Below are 19938 nucleotides of genomic sequence, written 5' to 3'. Positions count from 1 at the left end.
GAGCTGGCAGATTCTGTATCTTGGTCCAATTCAAGCTAGCTGATTCTGTGACTCAGGGAGCCGCTCTTGGTCTTATCAGGACTCTTGATCCAGTCAGAGCTGGTGGATTCTGTGTCTCAGGAAGCCTCTCTTAGTATAATGAGAGCTGGCATATTCTGTGTCTCAGGAAGCCACTCTTGGTACAATGAGAGCTGGTGGATTCCTTGTCTCAGGAAGTTACTGGGGTCGCAGGCAGATGGGTATTGGGGTAGGGCGTGGGTCTCATAGATTGCAGGGCCCAATGGGGTGTTTTGGTGTGGGGGAGCCTGGCTGCAGGAGTTTTACCTGCTGGCCAGCAACCGGGGCAGAGTTGGGTGGGGATTCTGGAGAAGGGATTTTAAGGACAGGTGTTCAGGGGTAATTAATGCTGCATTTGAAGTCAGAGGGACAATTAGGTGAATGTCAATGTCTCTTTGTGCTTTGAGATTCTGTGGAGGCCAGTGCTGAGGGAGGGAAGCCTCTGCAGAGCCTTGGAATGAACACATGTTGGACTTTGAAGGCCTCTGGTTTGCTAGTGCCATCTGCACCGATAGGACATCATCTGAGAGAGTGATAACTAGAGCCTTTGCTCAGGTATGTTGTTCTGATAACTGAGACTGTCCACTTCAAATGACTGCCATTTTCTTCTAAATTTTTCTGCTTCACTCATAAAATAGGAGTATTTTGGGGGCTTGGTTCATAAAACACGTTCAAATTGCTTTTGAGTGATGGAGTACATTTTATATTTCAAATATATTAACTTGTTCAATTTTATATATATGTAAAGTACCAGTGAGATCTCTGTTTCATGGGCTCATTCTCTGTTTGCTTAGGACTAGGGTCAAGGATTTTATAAAGTCTTGACCAGTTCCTGACCTGGAGACCAAAACCCAGAGTTTTCAAATATAAATTTATCAATCACCCCAGGCCTCATGCTGTGTACATGCAGTTCCTCAGGAAGGTGGGAATCAATCTACCTATACCATTCTTGGGCATATACCCAAAGGGCACTTCATTCTTCCACAGAGAGACTTGCACAACCATGTTCATTGCTGCTCTATTCATAATAGCCAGGAATTGAACACTTCCAAAAATAGAAACCTAATACAGTAAAATGTTCCTAAAATAAATACATCTATGAAAGCAATCTAATTGAAATTGTCAAATAATGAGGGAGACAGAGTTCCAATTGGCCATCCCCTGTAATCAAATGAAACTTCCAGTATTGTGATTGGGTTACATCTAATTGAGTTGTTGGCCAAAGAGGTCCCTTGAGCTCCCAAATAACCCAGGTTGTTGCCAAGACAATAGGTTCTTCTCCACAAACTGGCAGCAAGGCCCCATTGCTGAAACAATACCTGCGCAACTCACTGAACATGGAGAGTTTGAGCTGGTGTCTACACAGAGCCTTCACCCCTACATTCTAGCATCTTTGGCACTAGTATATCTACAAGATATACCAGTGTAGAGGTTCTCAAACTTCCCAATGCTGTGACCCTTTAATATAGTTCCTCATGTTATGGTGACCCCAGACCATAAAATTATAACATTGCTATAATTTGGTTACTGTTACAAATAGTAATGTAAATATCTGTTATGCAAGCGATCTGATATGACCAAAGGGGTCAAGATCCACAGGTTGAGAACTGCTGTGCTGAGACAATGATGACACAAACCCTATGGGAATAACCAACTAATATCTGATTTGACCTGAGGCCCATTCCATGAGATGGAACCCATACCTGACACTGTTTGGGTGGCCAAGAACCTGAGACTACAAAGCCAAGAGACTTAGAGTAAACCCAAATATTGCTATTCTAACAAACAGAACAAACCAAAACAGAATACATAGCAACAAAATGACTCCTAATGACATTAGACATAGATCATTGCTTTACTCAGGCATCATCAGAAAAATTTCTCCTAGAGCAGATGGGAACAAATACAGACACCCACAGCCAGACATTATGCAGAGAATGAGAAACCTTGGAATACTTGGCCCTAAAACGGATGTGTCCATCAAAACCTTCCCCTCAGGGCTCAGGAAACCCTGTAAGGCAGAAAGTGTAAGAGCCAGAGGGATTGGAGGACACCAAGAGACCAATGTCCTCTAACTTAACATGATCAAAGCACATAGGAACTAGCAGAGACTGCAGCAGCATGCACAGGGTTCTTCGGGGCTCTGTACCAGGTCCTCTGTGTATTTATTATGGTTTCCAGTTTAGTGTTTTGGATCTCTGCTTCTTGTGCTTTCTCTTGGCCTCTTTTCCTTCTGTTTGTTTTGTCCAATTCAAATGTCTTAGTTTTTGTTTTGTCTTATTATATTATTTATCATATATTATTTATCATCCCTTATTAGCCTGTTTGTGTTCTAATGAGAGACAGAAAGGGGGTGAATGTTGGTGGGATGGTAGTGGGGAGGAACTGGGAAGAACAGATAGAGAGGAAATAATAATCAGGATATATTATGTGAGAAAAAAATCTATTTTCAATAAAAGGAAACAAAAAAGAAGTAAAAATGAAGCTGAGCATAAACTGACCCAGACAAAAAGCAAATACAGGGGAGGTAGAAAGCAGAGGTCCATGTTTCTACTCAGTAAAGGAAGTGATCTTTTAGATTAAGTTAGGACAAAAGTTCTCCACGTACAATTCTGGCAGGAGAACCTCTCTCCCTTACAGTAGTTAAAGAACACAGTAGAGGCAGTGAACCTGAGAGGCACCGAACAGGGCAATAGAAAGATAGAAATGGAAGGACAAATCCTTCTTCAGCAGGAGGGAACAGACTTCTATATGTCACTGAACATATCACAGAAGGAAACACCTCAACTGTGCTAATGACAGTCTGTGCCTCATAGAAACTTGGAATGACTGTGAGCGCAGGCTGAGAATTTTCTGCAGGACATAAAGACAGCTTTGGTGCAGATTATCCAGGGAGAACAATGGAGGAAGAGGACTACACAGTGTTTCTGCAGAACTCAGCAACAGACCAGGAAAATTTCTGACTCACAAAACAAACTTATGAGCTTTATTCAGTTGATTTAGAGGGCCTTGTTCTCCTGGTGTCCTCCATCCCCTGTGGCTCTTACACTCTGCCTCCTCTTCTTCAGAGTTCCCTGAGCAATGAGGGGAGGGAGTTGATGGAGACATCCCATTTAGAAATGAATCTCTCTCTCTCTCTCTCTCTCTCTCTCTCTCTCTCTCTCTCTCTCTCTCTGTCTCTCTCTCTGTCTCTCTCTCTCTCTGTCTCTGTCTCTCTCTCTCTGTCTCTCTCTCTCTGTCTCTCTCTCTCTCTCTCTCTCTCTCTCTCTCTCTCTCTCTCTCTCTCCATAATATGTGACTATGGGTCTCTGTATTTGTTCCCATCATCTGCAGGAGGAAACTTAACTGATGATGACTGAAGAAAGCACTGATCTATGGGTATTTCAGAATATCAATAGAAACCACTATATTACTACTTTTTTTTTTTTAGATCAGTAGTATTTGATTTTAACCTAGGTCTCTTGACTATGTAGTCTCTGGTTCTTGGTCAAACAGTGTCAGATAAGGGTTCCTTCTCATAGAGTGGGGACTTAAGTCAAGTCAGACATGGTTTGGTCACCCCCACAAGTTTGTGACACCATTGCCCTTGCATATTTTGAAGTCAGGTCATGAAAATATGTTTCACATTCATTTATATTTTGTTTTTTGAGCATGACTGTTTTGTTCAAATGTATGTGTGTGCACTGTGTGTATGTCTGTTGTTCATAGTGGCCAGAAGATGATATCAGATCCCTTGGAAATGAAGTTACAGCCAGCCAGGTGTGAGCCATCACTTGAATGCTGGAACCAAACCTAGGTCCTCTGGAAAAACAGCCAGTGTTCTTAATCACTAAGACATCTCTCCTGACATGACTGACTATTGTCTTTCTGAATTAATTGAATGATACTCTAAGAACAAAATGTTTTCATTTAAATAAAATATCTGTGCTTTCTTGTGTTGGACCTCATGCTTGGAAAACCATGAATGCACAGGTTGGCTAAAGCTAGGAGTAATGATAGCATCCATAGGAGAGAATGCTATCGTCACTCCTGATTTTATCTGTACTTTGGATGCCATTTTTACTCTGTGTTCTTTATTAGTGACTAATTTCAGGAAATCATTCACTACATGGAGAAATTTACGAATTCTTACTTTTCAGGAGAAAATGAGATAATAGTAAATTCAGATGTCTTTGAAAACTCATTTACTAAGAATTGGAAAGTGGATGTCAGGATATCAGGATGTCATTATCATCACATAATGCTGAGTTCTAAAATGAAGAATGCAGAAGAGTCCTTGCCTTGATATCACACCTTATGATTTTTCTAATGTAGAATATCTAAGTATTATAACATAGTGTAAGATCTAGATTATCAGTTCCAAACCATGAAGCAACCACTTCATGTCATGTCAGGTTATTGTTGTGCCCTGGGCACGAGACCCCTGAAGAGACCACCAGAGACACAAACTCACCGAAATGCAAAAGCAAGGTTTATTGGAGCAGGTCAAGCTGTGTGGCAGGGCCCTCATCAAGTCATCCAACGCAGTAGAGGCTGGAGGAGGTGCCCACCCCTCTGCAAGCTCAGGTTTTAAAGGTAAAAACCACAAGATTACATCATTTAGGGGTGCTAGTATGGGTACAATTCTGATTGGCTCAAGTTTTAGGGGCTTTCCAGAATTTCTGTGTTATCTTACTTTGTAGTTTTAACCGGTTGTTTGTCAAACTTTATAGACTACCTCCGGCATTGGGGCATTCTGTGGTTAATCAATTGTTACCAGATAGTCCTTCAAACATCCTGACTTTGTACTTTGACCATCTCTGGCATTGGGGCATTCTATGGTTAATCAGTTGCTCCCAGATGGCTCTTCAAACATCCTGACTTTGTCCTGGGACCTATGTCAGCAGCTCTGAGAATCTTGAAACTCAGGCCTGTTTCAAGCTGGGGTGAGGGGCTTGCTTGAAATGGCAGCGCTTTGGTTCTTCAGTTCTGATTGAGAGTGATTGATGTCAGGGCTGACACTGCTCTGAGAGTGTTTACACAGCATGAATTCCATGGATGTGCTGCTAAATGCCTGACATTATCCACATTCAGGAAGAGGCAAATATCACTTGGTGAACAGACTCACAGTCACATCACAGGACGGAAATGCAGGCTTCTGACACAACCCTATTTTCTTCATTTTAGTTACAGACATTCTGGTCTTATAGTGGGGCTCTTATGCTTAGATTTAGGAGCTCTAGTTCTTTTCATTTCATTACATTCGTCACTGCTAATAAAAAACAGAAATTTAGAATAATTCCCACATGCAAATAATTTTGTGAGCACTTAACACATGTACTATTAATTTAGTCTTTTTGCAACCCCACCCTATGGATTTTATTATTTTGGTTAATTTGGCAAAGCTTGCCTGATTTTATGGTAGTCTTTCCCTTTATTTTTAATTTAATTATTTTCTATTTCATGAAATATTTATGTATAACCACTTTATAACAGGCATTATCATAGAAGAACATCTTTTAAAATAAGTAAAAACATTTTAAAAGGTACGCTGAAAATTAAATGCTTTCTACTATGTCTCATAGGAAACGAAGAAACTCATATGAAGAGCAAAAGTAACTGCAACATACACTCTTTCATTGCTCTGCCTCTCTCCACTGTGCATATCATCCTCCAAGTGCAGACATTCCAACTGTGTTAGCATCTCATGCTTCTACTTACTCAGTCATCACATTTCCTACTGTCCACTGGTCAGGAAAATACATCTCATGTTGCCTTGTGGTGAATATTCACATCCTTATACATGCATGCTCTGGTTTCTTTGTTATTTGGAAAAGGTTCTCTGCTGACTCCTGGTTCCCACACATCTTCCCAGGCTCCAGTTCTGCTCACATTTCCCAACGTCCATTTCCCACCTCCTTTTCCGTTGCTCTCTATGAACTCTTTAGACTAGGCTTTCGATTCACTCATCTATGGGAGACATTCTAATTAAGGGCTTTCTGTAACACGGTGACTCTACTCTGTCAGTGTGCCAGGGATGATGCCAGACCATGCTGTTTGATTTCTCTAACTCTGCAGTGGAACCCAAATTCCAGGATGCTGACACACCCAGCAGTGTTTTTATTGTTCAAGGTGGGTTTTGCTACCCTCCTTCTTTTACTTACTTAAGCTTGAAACCTTTTCTTCTCATCCAATCACTAACCATGACACACAAATAGCTGATTACTGAGAGCAGTCATTGTAAAGCAATTCCTTTAAATAAAGAACTAGTAAAAAGTTACTTTGAAACCTGTTTTGTGAGTTTATCTCTTTAGAAGTGAAGCAGGTCAGCAGGGTAAACTGTGTTTGCCTTTCTCAGCAAGAGGTCCAGTAGCTCTAGAAAAGAGAGGCCTGAGGCATGGTTTAAATGAGTTAACAATGCCACTGCAGCCATGGGGAAGGAGCTGATGTGTTTGCCCTGTTAAAACTACAGTTAGTAAGTCAATATTATCAGAGATCTGGGGAGAATAAATTATAGCAGGAAGTATAATCCAACTGGCCTCTGTATTGAGAAAATGGCAGAGACTTAACCCACTAGCTGGATAGTTGCACTAGGCTCCAGTGATCTTCATGGCTTCCTTGGTGAGTCCTCTGCTGTCATACAGGCCAACATTAAATCTTCTGCAAAAGACAGCATCTGCCTTTTAAATAAGAACCCTAATCCTAGCAACAGGATCAGTATGAGTTCATGGAGGTTAATTAACCCCTTGATGAGTTAATACCAGCATGGCATAATCAACACTTTTCAACATCACCAGCTCTTGAAAGGGAAAACTCAGTAGCCATCTTTAGAGATGCTTCCCCCTCCCCTCTTCCAAACTGACCAGCAGCTTTAGAAGCGATCAGAAATTGAACGTAGGGCTGGAACAATAAATCTATGTATCCTGGACTTGGCAAAACAAGATATGGGGAGTAATGGATTCAACTGAACAGAAGTTGACCTCAGAGGAGAGTAGGACTGGAACAATAAATCTGAATTTATATATCCTGGGTTCAACAAAAGCAGGACATAGGGAGTAAAAAATTTATGTCTCTGTAGATACCCTGAATCCTGTTAGCAATAAGTAACCTCATGCTTATAGTTCAGCCAGTAACTTCAAAGAACTGCCTCACCCCCTAGCCCCCCATCCAATCCCATGATATGTAATTCTCTGCATGTAAACTTTTCCTCTATAAACCCCTTAAAGTGAGTGCTCAGGGCCGTTCTCCTCCACCCGCTGTGTCGGATGCTGGATGGTGGACCAAGCTTGCTTGTTTTGTTAATAAAAACCTCTGTTTGCTTACATCGGATAATGGCTCTATGGTGGTCTTGCTTGGGGGTCTTGCAACCTGGGCACAACACTCTGAGGTCCATGGTTCCAACATTTGAGCTTTTGGAGAAAGCTTGTTACTCAAACCACAACAGGGGCTGCCTGAAGAGCAAAAACACACAGACATTTTAACATTTTAACATTTGATTTTCGTGGAACTTAAGGACAAAATTAAGATCAGTTGTGGCAGCTACATGACATTTGACTTTGTGTGCTCGGTAAAAATAGCTAAGTAATTGAAGTTAAGGTGACTTAAAATAAATAATCACTGGGTATGTTTTCTAGTTTCAGATGAATAATTTCCTAACAGATGTCCCCCCCATCCTGTCTTGGGCAGAATGCACTACATAATTACTAAAGATATTTCTTTTTTTTGGTTTTTCGAGACGGGGTTTCTCTGTGCAATATTGGCGCCTGTCCTGGAACTCACTCTGTAGCCCAGGATGGCCTCGAACTCACAGAGATCCACCCGCCTCTGCCTCCCAAGTGTTGGGATTAAAGGTGTGCGCCACCACACACAGCTTTCTTTTTTGATTTATATATGTGTATATACTTATATTTTAGAGTTTTTTGAAATTTATTTCTAAATGTCACTGTTTAAAAGGCAACAGATTTGTAGTAAATATACTTGGATGAGCAAAAGTAAAACTTAGCACAAAAATATGAAATTTGACATAGTAAAATTTGAATACAGTGTTCTGGATCCAAGTAGAATAGAAGTAGGTAAGGACTGTGGTTACCTCAGCATTCTGTGGTATATGTTGAGATCAACCAAGGTTTAGGATAACTACTTCACATTTACATCAATGCTGACTGGAAGCCAAAGAAATCTATTTTAGGCTAGCTGTTCAGAGAAATGATAGGGCTAAACTTCCTTGTAAATCAATTATTTTTAAGGTGATCTGTTCTCTTTTGATAGCAATTGAGGTTAAGTCAAACACAGAGAGCCCTTACAAAGACCAAGTGGCAAATGACTAATTGTTTCCAGTCTTTGTTCTAGCTCACCTTTAATGTGATTTGCTTTCATGTATTAATTGACATTCATAGATAGATTCTGTCAGGCCAAAGTTTCAACTGTACTTCCAACTTCAGGATGCTCCCAAGCAGAATTAATGATATTTCTAAGTTAAAAACAAAACAAAAAGAAGTGAGTCACTGTTCTTCATTTTTCCTGCAAACTGGGGGACATTTTAACAATGTCCTTATTGCATACAGAGAAGCGTAGTTATTGGTCCACTGGCACAGGATGCTGAGGCAGGAGGATTATGAAATTTTAATATGTCATTCTGGACAACACAAAAGACCCTCCTTCAAACAAGCAAAGCAAAACAAAGGAAACTAAAGCAGAGAACATTTTAATTTTGCATTCCTAGGTCACTAGGAGAATGGAAGTCCAAGGACACTCTTGTTAGTCTTCCTCTTTGTGCTGTTTCATAGCAAACACACATGCTGGTCCACTTTATTCCATACTAAAGAAATCTGGACTTTTCTGAGGTATAATAACCTACCCCCACTTTTTCTGCAGACCGTTGGGTTCTCCCTTCCTGGTCCTGAACACTGTACCATCTCTGCCCCTGTCACCTATGGTCTAGATCTTAGGTTCTCACTCTGTGCTCATGGTCTTTGAGTACTGGTACCCTCTTAGACTCATTGCTGACCTGTATTCCCCACTGAACCCAAAACATTTATCTGGATATGCTGGTTAGGACAAGATAAACTACTCATGCTGTTCATGTGCACAAGGTTGAGGGTCCTCATCACAGTTCCTCAGATGAGGTAATTGCACAGTGGAATAACTTATCACTATTCTTTAGATAAAAGACACACTTATGATCCCTTTAAATGCCTACAGAAATTCTTCAAAACATTTTCCCATTGGCTTATGTGTCCAATTACATTCACATTCTCCCACATTGTAACTTCAGAGTGACAGCAGAAGTTGGGTCTGTACTGTCCCTGCATGTATGTGGTGTTTGTCACACCACCTGGAGGGTGGTCAGCAGCCACTCCTCACCACGTTTGTCCTGGTGGGACTTGCAGAACTGGTACACTGGGCTAACACAGTCCCTGTACTGAAAGGTCCAGCCTCGTGGTGTTTACATTGCAGAGACCAATAAATAAGCACACGACACAAAGCAGGCCACCCTCAGTGTCTGGATTTAAATTATCCCTGGTGATTGTTGGGAAAAAATGGTTTTATGATCAGCCATAGCAACTTTTTGAATACCAATCATTTTCACTATTTCACAAGATAAAATAATAATAATCTCAGGCTGCAATGATGGCCCAACAGTTAAGAGCATTTGCTGCCATTTCAGAGGACCTGAGTTTGGTTCCCAGCATCCATGTTAGGGATCTCACAACTGCCCATAATTCAGTTTCAGGGTATCAGCACTCTCCTGTCTCAGCAGGCTCCTGCATGTGTATGATGTACATAAACTCACACAGACATACATACGTACATATTAAATAATAAAAACAAATCTTTAAAAATAATCTCTAGTAAATTTTTACAAATATTATCAGAATCAATTTTTACAAATATCAGAATGACTTGAAAATACATTCAACAATCCACCAAGGATTTTTATATAATAAAATGACTAACTACCCTAATTGTCATCAGAGAGCTTTTATCCAGTAATTGATGGAAGCAGATGAAGAGATCCACAGCCAAGTACTGGGCTGAGCTCCTGGAGTACTGCTGAAGAAAGGGAGGAGGGATTATATGAGCCAGGGGGGTTAAGGTCATGAGGGGGGAACCCACAGAGACAGCTGACCAGAGCTTGTGGGAGCTCATGGACTCTGGACCAACAGTTAGGGAGCCTGCATGGGACCGACCTAGGTCCTCTGCATGTGTGTGACAGTTGTGTGGCTTGGTCTGTTTGTGAGGAGGCTCCTAGCAGTGAGATCATGACCTGTCCCTGGTGCTTAGCTGGCTTTTGGGAAACTGTTCCCCATGCTGGGATTACTTCATCCAGCCTTGATGCTTTGAGAAGACCTTGGTCCTCCCTCAACTTGATGTTTATTCACGCCCAAGGGAGACCTACCTCTTTCTGAATGGAGATAGAGGAGGGGTGGATGGGGAGGGGGTAGATGGGAGGCTGGGGGTTTGGAACGGGAGGAGAGGAGGAAGGGGAAACTGTGGTTGGTATGTAAAATAAATGAAAAAATTAATAAAAATAAATAAAATGACTAAAATACCAACTACCTAATTACTGACCAATGAACTCACTGATGAATGTTTTGTGTGCAATCCACACTAACACGGAGAGGGAGGGGCTAATTCCATTTTCTCTCAATGATACAACAACTGTGCATGATAAATTCCAAAAGTTAAAATATGCCTCATTCATGTATGTCTGTGTACCACATGAATGCCTAGTGCTTCTGGGCCAGAAGAGGGTGTCAGATGCCCTGGAACTGGAGGGAGAGATGGTTGTGACCCACCATCTGAGTGCTGCTAACTGAACCCAAATCCTCGGAACAGCAGCCAGTGCTCTTAACTGCTGAGCCATTTCTCCAGCCTAGGTGGGTGCCTGGCTCCAGGAACAGAAAGTTTAGTTCGGGTGCATAGGATGGAGTTATTCTTGATCCTTTGACTTTTAACAAAGCTTCAAAATGACTTGATAAATTGTATCTGTAGCCTGGCACTGGTGGTGAACACATTTAATCAAAGCATCAGGAGGTAGAGGGAGTTGGTGGATCTCTGTGAGTTCAAGGCCAGTCTGTCCTACAGTGCAAGTTCCAGGACAGCCAAGGCTACACAGAGAAACCCTGTCTTGAAAGAACCAAAAAAAAAAATTATGTCTAGAAATGATTTTTTATTTGAACCAATTTTTATGGTTTCATAGAACAATTTGGTTTGAGCACTCTGTAACGCACTGTCCCTTTCACAAATGTTCTCAGAGGAGAGTACCAGCAATTTGTGTATAGGACGCAGTTATCTGCTGGCCCACACTGCAGGTAGACTCCAGATTCCAGTCACTGTTGCAGACAGTAGGGTGGAGACTGAATCCTCCCTCTCTCTGTGGTGTCCTTTGCCCTGATTCTTTCCATCATACGAAGCCCAGCAGGCTGCAGAAGGCAGGAAGACTGTAGAGAAGAGAGAAGTGCAGAGTTGTGCACACAGGGCCTGCTGGTTCCTTCTGATGCTCCTGGGTACTTCTCACTCACCAGGTCAAAAGGATTTACCCTTCACTGTGGGTGCCAGCTTTGGAAGGGACACATCTCAACAGAGCTTGGAGTCTATTCCCTTCACCACGTCCTTTAGAACAGCACACGTGTGACTGGCTTGTGAGAAGAGGCTCAAGAGGGACACCCTTCCCTCTGTCCCTCATGGCTGTAATGGGCTGCCTGCTGCCAAGAAGGGGGAAGGAAATGGACAGTGGACTTGACTGCTAAGCCCCTGCTCATTCAGTTATTTTATTTCTTGGTTTTTCTTCATGGGAGATAGCAGCCTTAGGCTGAATGTATCATCTACATTAATAGTTCCTTAACTGAACTTTTATATATACACTCCTTCATATATTTTTCTATTTATTACCCATTTTGTTATTAAATACCTAGGAGAGTTGTCTTAAGCAAACATCACCATCCCCTCATTATAAGTCTCACATTCATGAAATCATAGCCTGGACTTGGCCTTCACTGTCTGTCCAACATCTACTTCAGTGACTGTTAAATAAAAGACCAGTGAATCCTTGTCCTGTGATTAAACAGCCATGGGATAAAACCCAACACTTTAGTCACTGACACCCATGAAAGTATAATGGAGCAGAAGAACTCCTGTTGCTGACACCATAGCCTTGGGATCGCCATATACCAGGGTACTGCTCACATGTGGATGGCACTGCTGTATGGAAAACTACTGTGCTGCCATTCACATGAAACCGCAGCACACAGAATTCTATACAGGCTTTGATGGTGGTAAAGAATCTCTCCATTCCTGGTTTGTACTTACTCCAACGCACTTCTTTTGGTTAACCACGTTAGTGTACAAGAGTGTTCCCTGTTGTGCAGCAACAGCCTCATGCACCTGATACTCACTCTTTCTTTGTTGTACTTGGAGACAACATGGGTGAATTAGCCTGTATTGTCTAGCTGTGTGCAGGTGCATGTGCACACAATGACCTGGTCACCTTAACCATATTGGTGATCTGGATGAGAAATGTCTCCCAAATGATATGGGATTTGATCTCTCAGTCCCCAGTTGGTATAGCTGTTGGGACATTTGTGGGTCCTTTGAGAGTTGGAGCCTTACTAGAGAACGTATGTCACTGGATTTTTGAGTTTTTATATCTTATTTGCTGTTTACTCTCTGCTTCCTGCCTGCCTTTGAACTTCCTGTCACTTCCTGCCATGTCTCCCTGACATGATGGATTCTTATTCCTCTGAAACCATAAGTACAAAACCATTCTTTTGTAAGTTTCTAAGTTATGGTATTTTTGTCTTGGCAATAGAAGGGTAACTAAGATTCTGCATCTCTCAGAGCATATCCAGGTCTTTAAGCAGTGCATGCATGTAAGTGAACAAGCCACTGGTGCAAATTCAGAAGGCCCAGGAGTACAGAGGCATGGACCCCTGGATGCACACTTTCTTGGCTGTGAAAACAGCAGAAATGCTACTGAACATCACTGGGGCCACTCCATCCTACACTTTTTCTTAGACACTATCCCCTCTACACCAGGACTTTGAGGGTCTCCCAGTTTCACTATGGGGCATAGCTGAAGTCACTCTAGGTCCTGGAACCCAAGGTGACTCTTCTCCTCCGGACCATGTTGTTTCCAAGCCCAAGGTGCTGGATTTTAAGATCTATGATGGGAACTCAGGTTCAAGGCCTCTCCTGGACAGATCCTCTGGTGTTTTGTAACAGGGCTTTCACATACGGAGAAGCATGGCAGGGTACCAAAGGGACAATGTCCGGGTTTTTGTCTGAAGCTGGATTGCTGTGACCCATGGCCCTTTTCCAAACTAAGCCACCCACCCTAGAATTCCTGTTAGCCACCATTCATTTTTATAATGGATGGGCCAATTTCCAGAAAGTCTTCTTAGGGAGTTCTGAGGTAGAGCTGGAGTAGGCAGAGTGCTGGTTGAGGGCTGCTATGTTCTGGGTGCTGGTCCTTGAATGACTCCTACAGACTCTTAGGCTCTCTGTAGACTCTCTGCAGGCTCTTTCAGAGAAATGGATTTGGACATAGATGGTTTCTTCTTCCTGTGTAACAGCATTCTTCCCAGAAGGGGTCCTGCTCATGACAGAAGGAATGGGCTGACTGTGGCTCTCTGATACATGGATCCCATTCCTTCGGGTGAAACTCGAACCCTCTGTCCTGTATTTAAGGTTTTCCAAGTTCAGAATTAGTCTGCAATTCCTAATGTGTGTGCTTTCGTTTTGTTTACATTGTATTGTTTCAAACTACTCAGGACTTCACACATGCGAGCAAGTACTATACCAATGAGCCACATTCCTAGCCCCACATTCACTTTTTCGTGCTGTATGTTATCTCTAAAAAGAAAATCTTGTTTATAAGCACTTTTTATGAGAATGCCTCAAAAATATATTATAGACATATCTATTCCTACTAGTCAGACTTTTTAGTTTTTTTTCACTCTTGACCCTCCATTCCCTCCCCCACTCTCTTTCTCTCTCTCTCCCTCTGTCTCTCCCTTTCTCTCTCCTTCTCTGTCTCCCTCCCTTTCTATCTCTCTCTTCCTCTCCCTCTCTCCCTCTTCCTCCCTCTCTCTCATCTCTCTTCTTCCTCTTTTCTCAATAGATTGAAGCCTGTTGGGAAAAACCAGCAAGACATCCCCATGATTCACCTTACAGTCTACTTGGTCTTTAGGAGAGAGTGTCATCCTGGCTTCTGGGTATCAGCCACTCCACAGAGCCCCCAACTAGCGAAGAGGGGAGGCTGCTGCCTCTGTCTAGAGTTCTGAATATTCCATTCCTAGGCTCCCTCGCTTGGATTGGCTTTCAGTGCACAGCCTTCATTCAGTGACCAGAACCAGCCTCCCAGGATCTTCCCTCTGCGAACAAGATCTCACTAGTCCACCTTACCATGCTAACCATGCCAGCATCACTGACAGTCCTTGGTGCTCTACATGCAGCTTTCCTAGTGTTCTGCCAGAGCATGATTTATGGTCCATCCAAAGCTCTCTGTGCTGGATCAACAGCATTGGCTGCTGCTGTAGACTGGTTCTAGCAAAACCTCTCCCTGCAGTTGTGAATCAGCACCCTCACCCATTCAAATGTACTCATAGGAATCTTGACATCTTCAAAAACAATTCCTCTCATATCAAACATATCTGGCCTTTGTGCCATTCATTTTCCCCACTAATCCATCCTACTGGGTGCCTGCTTCCAAGTTTCCTAACATGAGCTTAGCTTCTGCATTGGAATTTGACAATGAAAAAAACCCCCAGCAATTATGCATCTTCTGACCATTCACAATGCACCATCCCCTTACCTCTCTATTCTGGTCTTTAGCCACATCAGAATCTGCTTCACAGTATGTCCACATCATCGTCTCCTCACCCGTCCCTTCAAAACTCTTGTAATTTGATGATCATTTCCACAAATAATAACAGACATTTGTAAGAAAAAAGACAAAAAAGAAAGAAGGAAAGAAAGAAAAAAGGAAAGGAAGAAAGGACTGCAGCATCATTCTGAACAAATGTACATCCACAAGCCATTATCCAATCATCAAATAACCAAAAGTTCAAGACCCCCTAAATTCAGGTGGTTTCAATGGGTGGGAAATGGTGTCCACCAATTGGATCATACTCTGCAGCCACCTGGGTTTTTTCCCTGATTCACAGATTACCAGCTGTGGCTTAAAATTCTTTCTGCTGTTTACTGTCTTAATTCTGGATATTGTGTTTGAGAAACTTAACATGTTGTAATCTTTGCTGCAGAGGGGAAAATTCTCAGGCCCCACAGCTCCTGAACTCTGCTGCCAGGTTGACTCTCCAGACTGCAGGCTACTGGCTGCAAGTGGGTGTGTCTGTGAGGTTTGCTCTAACTCAGGCTCATAGGTTCCCACACAGTGGGGGACCCATGGACACATAAAATAATAATTTCAATCACAAACTATCATAATTTTCTATATATTAGCAATGTCCATTATGACTTCTGAATAAATGAATACTCATAAGAAATCTACCAACTTTATTGCATTTCAATCATTCTGACAGCCTTCAAATATACCACCTTTGCAGGTTACTTCTCTTCCTGGCTATGTGCATTGACTGACTGATCAAACATTAGAAAAACTGTCCCCACCCCATCACAGACAGGAGCATTGTTAGGGAGCAGAGATTCAAGACATCTGACTCTACCTACCAAAGTTCCCCATAGGCCAACAGCAAGGAAAGCTAGATGCTGGATAGATGACACCTGTCTCTGCACACCTTAAGGAACCTCCTTACCCCAGCGAACTCTTCCTAACCCAACAGGCAATCAAAAAAATCAAAACTGTCCTGTGTCCTCTGGTTAAGCTGACCTGTGAATAAAGAGTATCCTGGAGTCCAGGGAGATTCCTTTGTAGTCTTTCATGGGAAATGACATGGTGGGACTTTCTCCAGGAACCCAGCCAGGCACACATGCCATTGGCCTCAATGGGGAGTCTCAACATAAATACCAGCATCCTCTCCCTGACAGACACAGACTATCACCTACTCTCCAGGACTCAGGTGAGAGATGACTCCATGGACTGACCTACACAAACACTTCTGCTCTTTCTGTCCCAGAGTGTGATTTCCTTTTAAAGTAACCTTTGTTTTCTAAGTATATACGGTGTGAAGTTTGTGCTGTGCTGCAGGGACATGTGGGAAATGCCTCTCAGTGAATTGTGGGTTCCTGTAGGGGGAGACAATCTGTTCTTGAAGTCTCTCTTCCTCCATCAGTGCTGTCTTGCTGTCCTCCCAGACAGACTTGGATCAGGGCTGATGGGATCATAACTGAAGGTTTGTGATTTTGAAGAAGGTCCTGTTGCAAGGTAACTTAGGCGTCCCACTGGGATTCTAGTGAGTTGCAGTGGGAATGGACAACTAGCCTCTTCCTGGATTACAGATGTTTAAGGAGGAGGTACAAATTTGGGTGTGACTCCTAGATTCTCTTTTGATTTCCGCAGGATGAAGCTTCTCACTGGCCTCATTTTCTGCTCCCTGGCCCTGGGGGTCAGCAGTTGGTTTTCATTTATTGGTGAGGCTTACCGAGGTAAGGCTGATGCATGAAGTATGGCTTGTGGGGTTCAGCCAACCATTTCGAAACTTTTCCCCACTGCCTTGGTATGTAATTTCTTGGGTTTTTGTAGGGTGCCATACAAATACAAATCTTGTACTAGTGACTGTAATGGTCTGAACACAGCAGGTGGCAGAGCTGTGTTTGAACTTGGCTGAGCCTGAGACCAGTCTAGCCTGGTTGATGTGTCTGCTTGCTGTCTCCCATGTGAACTTGTTAGGTGCCTGTGAAATCCCCCATAGGCTTCAATGCTACTGAAGCCTGTGTCCTCTTAATCCCAGAGTCTCAGGAATTGATCTTGGGTGTGGCTGTCATGGCAGCTTTCAGCAAATCCCTATGTGATTGAACCTACAGCCACCACTGAGGACTGTAGCTCTAGTGCCTCCTCAAGCATCCACCCCACTGCAAGGTCTGTTTAGAAGGACTAGAAATGCCTGTTTACAGTGATGTGCATGCACACTGTCGAGATGGATTTCTTAGAAATCAGTACAGAAGTGCTCCCCATGTTCAGCCTTTCTCCCCCTTTCCTGTGTTTTCCGCATTTGGAAGTCCCTCAGAAACTCAAATTCATTCTTGAACACTCATTGTGGATTAAGGTTAATGTGACAGTGGCTCGGGACATTTTCAATTTGGGAAGATACGTTAGACGACTACTAGGGGATTGTGCTGTTGGGAGGAGGGCCGGATGCTGGAAACATATTCAGTGCTCAGATCAGCCCTGGAAACGAGGGGCCCAACACAGCAATAGGGCCAAGGCTGAGAAATTCTGTTCTGTGATGATAGCTCCCGTGTTTCTTTTCCACATTCCCATTGTGTAAAAGGAGGCAGCTCACACGTGCACAGTGTTTCTCACACTAACACATCACAGGTGGACCATCTTGTTTTTAAGGATTTTTAATTCATTAGTTTTTAAAAACATTTCTTTATCAATTCTTTGGAAATTTCACATCGTGCCCCCGAGTCTCTCTCACCTCCCAGTCCCTCCATACCCACCATCACCCCTGCAGTATGCTCCCCCCAAATTAATTCAAAACAAAGCAAAACAAAAAAACTCACCTCACTCCTCCGTCTTTCAACACGTCCTCCTTCATCCTAGTGGTATCAGGAGCTGCAGTGTGTCACGAAGTATGCCCCTTTTGTCCAGTCAGCCCCACCCACCAAATATTCATTGTAATGAGTCATTGGTCTGGTTCAAGGCTTCTGATCTGGTACACCATCAACCCTGGGCCCCCACTGAAACTCCTCTTGGTCATCCTGTTGTTGCCCCGAGTCATGGAGATCCTGCAGTCATTGTTCTGAAGGTCCAGTGCCCTTGTGCTCTCTAGCAGGTCATAGATGGGGCAGCTACTAGGGTGGGCCAACCCAAGGCCCGGCAGGTGGGTCTGGATGGTAGATAATCTGGTCAGTCTGGGCCACTGGAACCACCCCCTTAGGGAAGGGTCAGAGCCAGCACTCCTAAGCCCATGCCATCTGAGCCAGCTCTCCCTTGCCAGAGGCGGGGCCATCTCTCCCATGGGGGGCGGGAGTTGTGGCACCAGCTCTCACAGGAGCACCTTCTAAGAACTCTCAGTAGTAACCTGGAGAGACCAACTAGGGTTAGAAAATGTTCTTCTCCACCATGTCTCAGGCTGCTCTGACCACAGGCTCAAGCCATGAGTTTTTCCATCTCTGTCTTCCTCTCATGTTGTCTTTCCCACCCAGGGGCTGGGGACATGTGACAAGTCTACTCTGACATGAAGGAGGCCAACTGGAAAGATTCAGACAAATACTTCCATGCTAGAGGGAACTATGATGCTGCCCAAGGGGGTCCTGGGAGAGACTGGGTTGCTGAAGTCATCAGGTAAACATAGACCGTTGGGACACTGGGCCTGGTTAAAAGGTATTGACTGTGCTAGGAGACCAGGGGCAGATGAGCCCCAGAGAAGGTCATGCCAATCTGTGGCCCCTCCCCCTCCTGCTCATGCAGTTACTTCCTCCATTCATGCTCAGTGTGGATCCTGGGCTGTGGGCAGAGCCAGCACTCAGCTCATGCTGGGTAGGCCTGTTTCCAAATGCAGACAGGGAGTGACTCATCCCTGCCTGTCTGGTGATGGTCATTCAGTGTAGGGTGGCCAGACTGGCCTAAGCATTGCTGGGCTTGGCAGGGTCACTGTTTCAGGCCCTCTTTCCTGGCCCTTTCTAGTTTCCTCCTAAAGCCATTCCATGCAAATGAGAGAATTGAGGGTGTCAACTGTGGCGATGAAGCTTGGTGATAGATCTCCTCCATGTCTGCTTCTCCTAGTGATGCAAGAGAGGGCTTTCAGAGTCTCATGGGCTGTGGACATGAGATACCATGGCTGACCAGGAAGCCAACAGATGGGGCCTCAGTGGCAAGGACCCCAATCACTACAGACCTGCAAGACTGCCTGACGAATACTGAGCATCCTCCTTACTGCCTCAGGAGGCTGTGCTGCGGGCTCCGGGGTCAGGACATGGGGTTCTTCACTTTAGTGTCCACTGTGGGTGTGGAGGGCATACAGTGCACAAATAATAAATTCGTAAGAGATGAAGTTTCCTGTCATTGTGTTTTAGTGGGTGAAGCTGTTTGGTATAAAGGGTCAATACTAAACATAGTCCGGAATAGAGTATTTAGGCTTAGGACTGATGTTCTCAGAAGTTACATAGAGAGATAGTTCTTGATGACGGCCCCATTCCCCATTTAGGCTCATGTGACTATTCCAGTCCCTGAAGTTACAGAGATACTGTTTTCAGACCTTTCCATATCGTGACCTCCACCATCTGTGCCTACTGTTCCAGAAATTTCTCTTCTCTCGCTGCATTAGTCTGATATTTCTCTGCCTCTATGGACAGCGACACAACTGTGGGAAAATTGCCGTGGTGAATTCTGCCTCAGCCACTGCCATTTTGATCCTCTGTCTCAAATATACATTTCTCTCCCTTCTTCCCTCCCTTCCTCTTTCTCTCCCTCCTTCTCTTTTTCTTTCTTTCTTTTCTTTCTTTCTTTCTTTCTTTCTTTCTTTCTTTCTTTCTTTCTTCCTTCCTTCCTTCCTTCCTTCCTTCCTTCCTTCCTTTCTTTCTTTCTTTCTTTCTCCCTTATTTCCTTCCTTCCTTCCTTTCTTTCTTTCGTTTGTTTCTTTCTAGATTTATTTATTTATTATATATACAGTGTTTTGTCTGCATATATGCCTGCATGCCAGAAGAGGGCACCAGATCTCATTATAGATGGTTGTGAGCCACCATGTGGTTGCTGGAAATTGAACTCAGGACTTCTGGAAGAGCAGCCAGTGCTTTTAACCTCTGAGCCATCTCTCC

The 19938-nt window shown here is 43.5% G+C and overlaps 1 pseudogene; it reads left to right on the top strand.

Annotated features, from left to right (window-relative positions):
- LOC128095556 (serum amyloid A-5 protein-like) overlaps positions 1-19175 on the top strand; it is a 45008-nt pseudogene extending 25833 nt beyond the window's left edge.
- Positions 19176-19938: the final 763 nt, after the last annotated feature.

The sequence above is a fragment of the Peromyscus californicus genome, unplaced genomic scaffold, assembly GCF_007827085.1.
Source record: "Peromyscus californicus insignis strain IS unplaced genomic scaffold, ASM782708v3 Scaffold_4__1_contigs__length_199733344, whole genome shotgun sequence".
NCBI lineage: Eukaryota > Metazoa > Chordata > Mammalia > Rodentia > Cricetidae > Peromyscus > Peromyscus californicus.
Note: the sequence above shows the minus strand (reverse complement) of the source record. Positions and strands in the feature narration are given on the sequence as shown.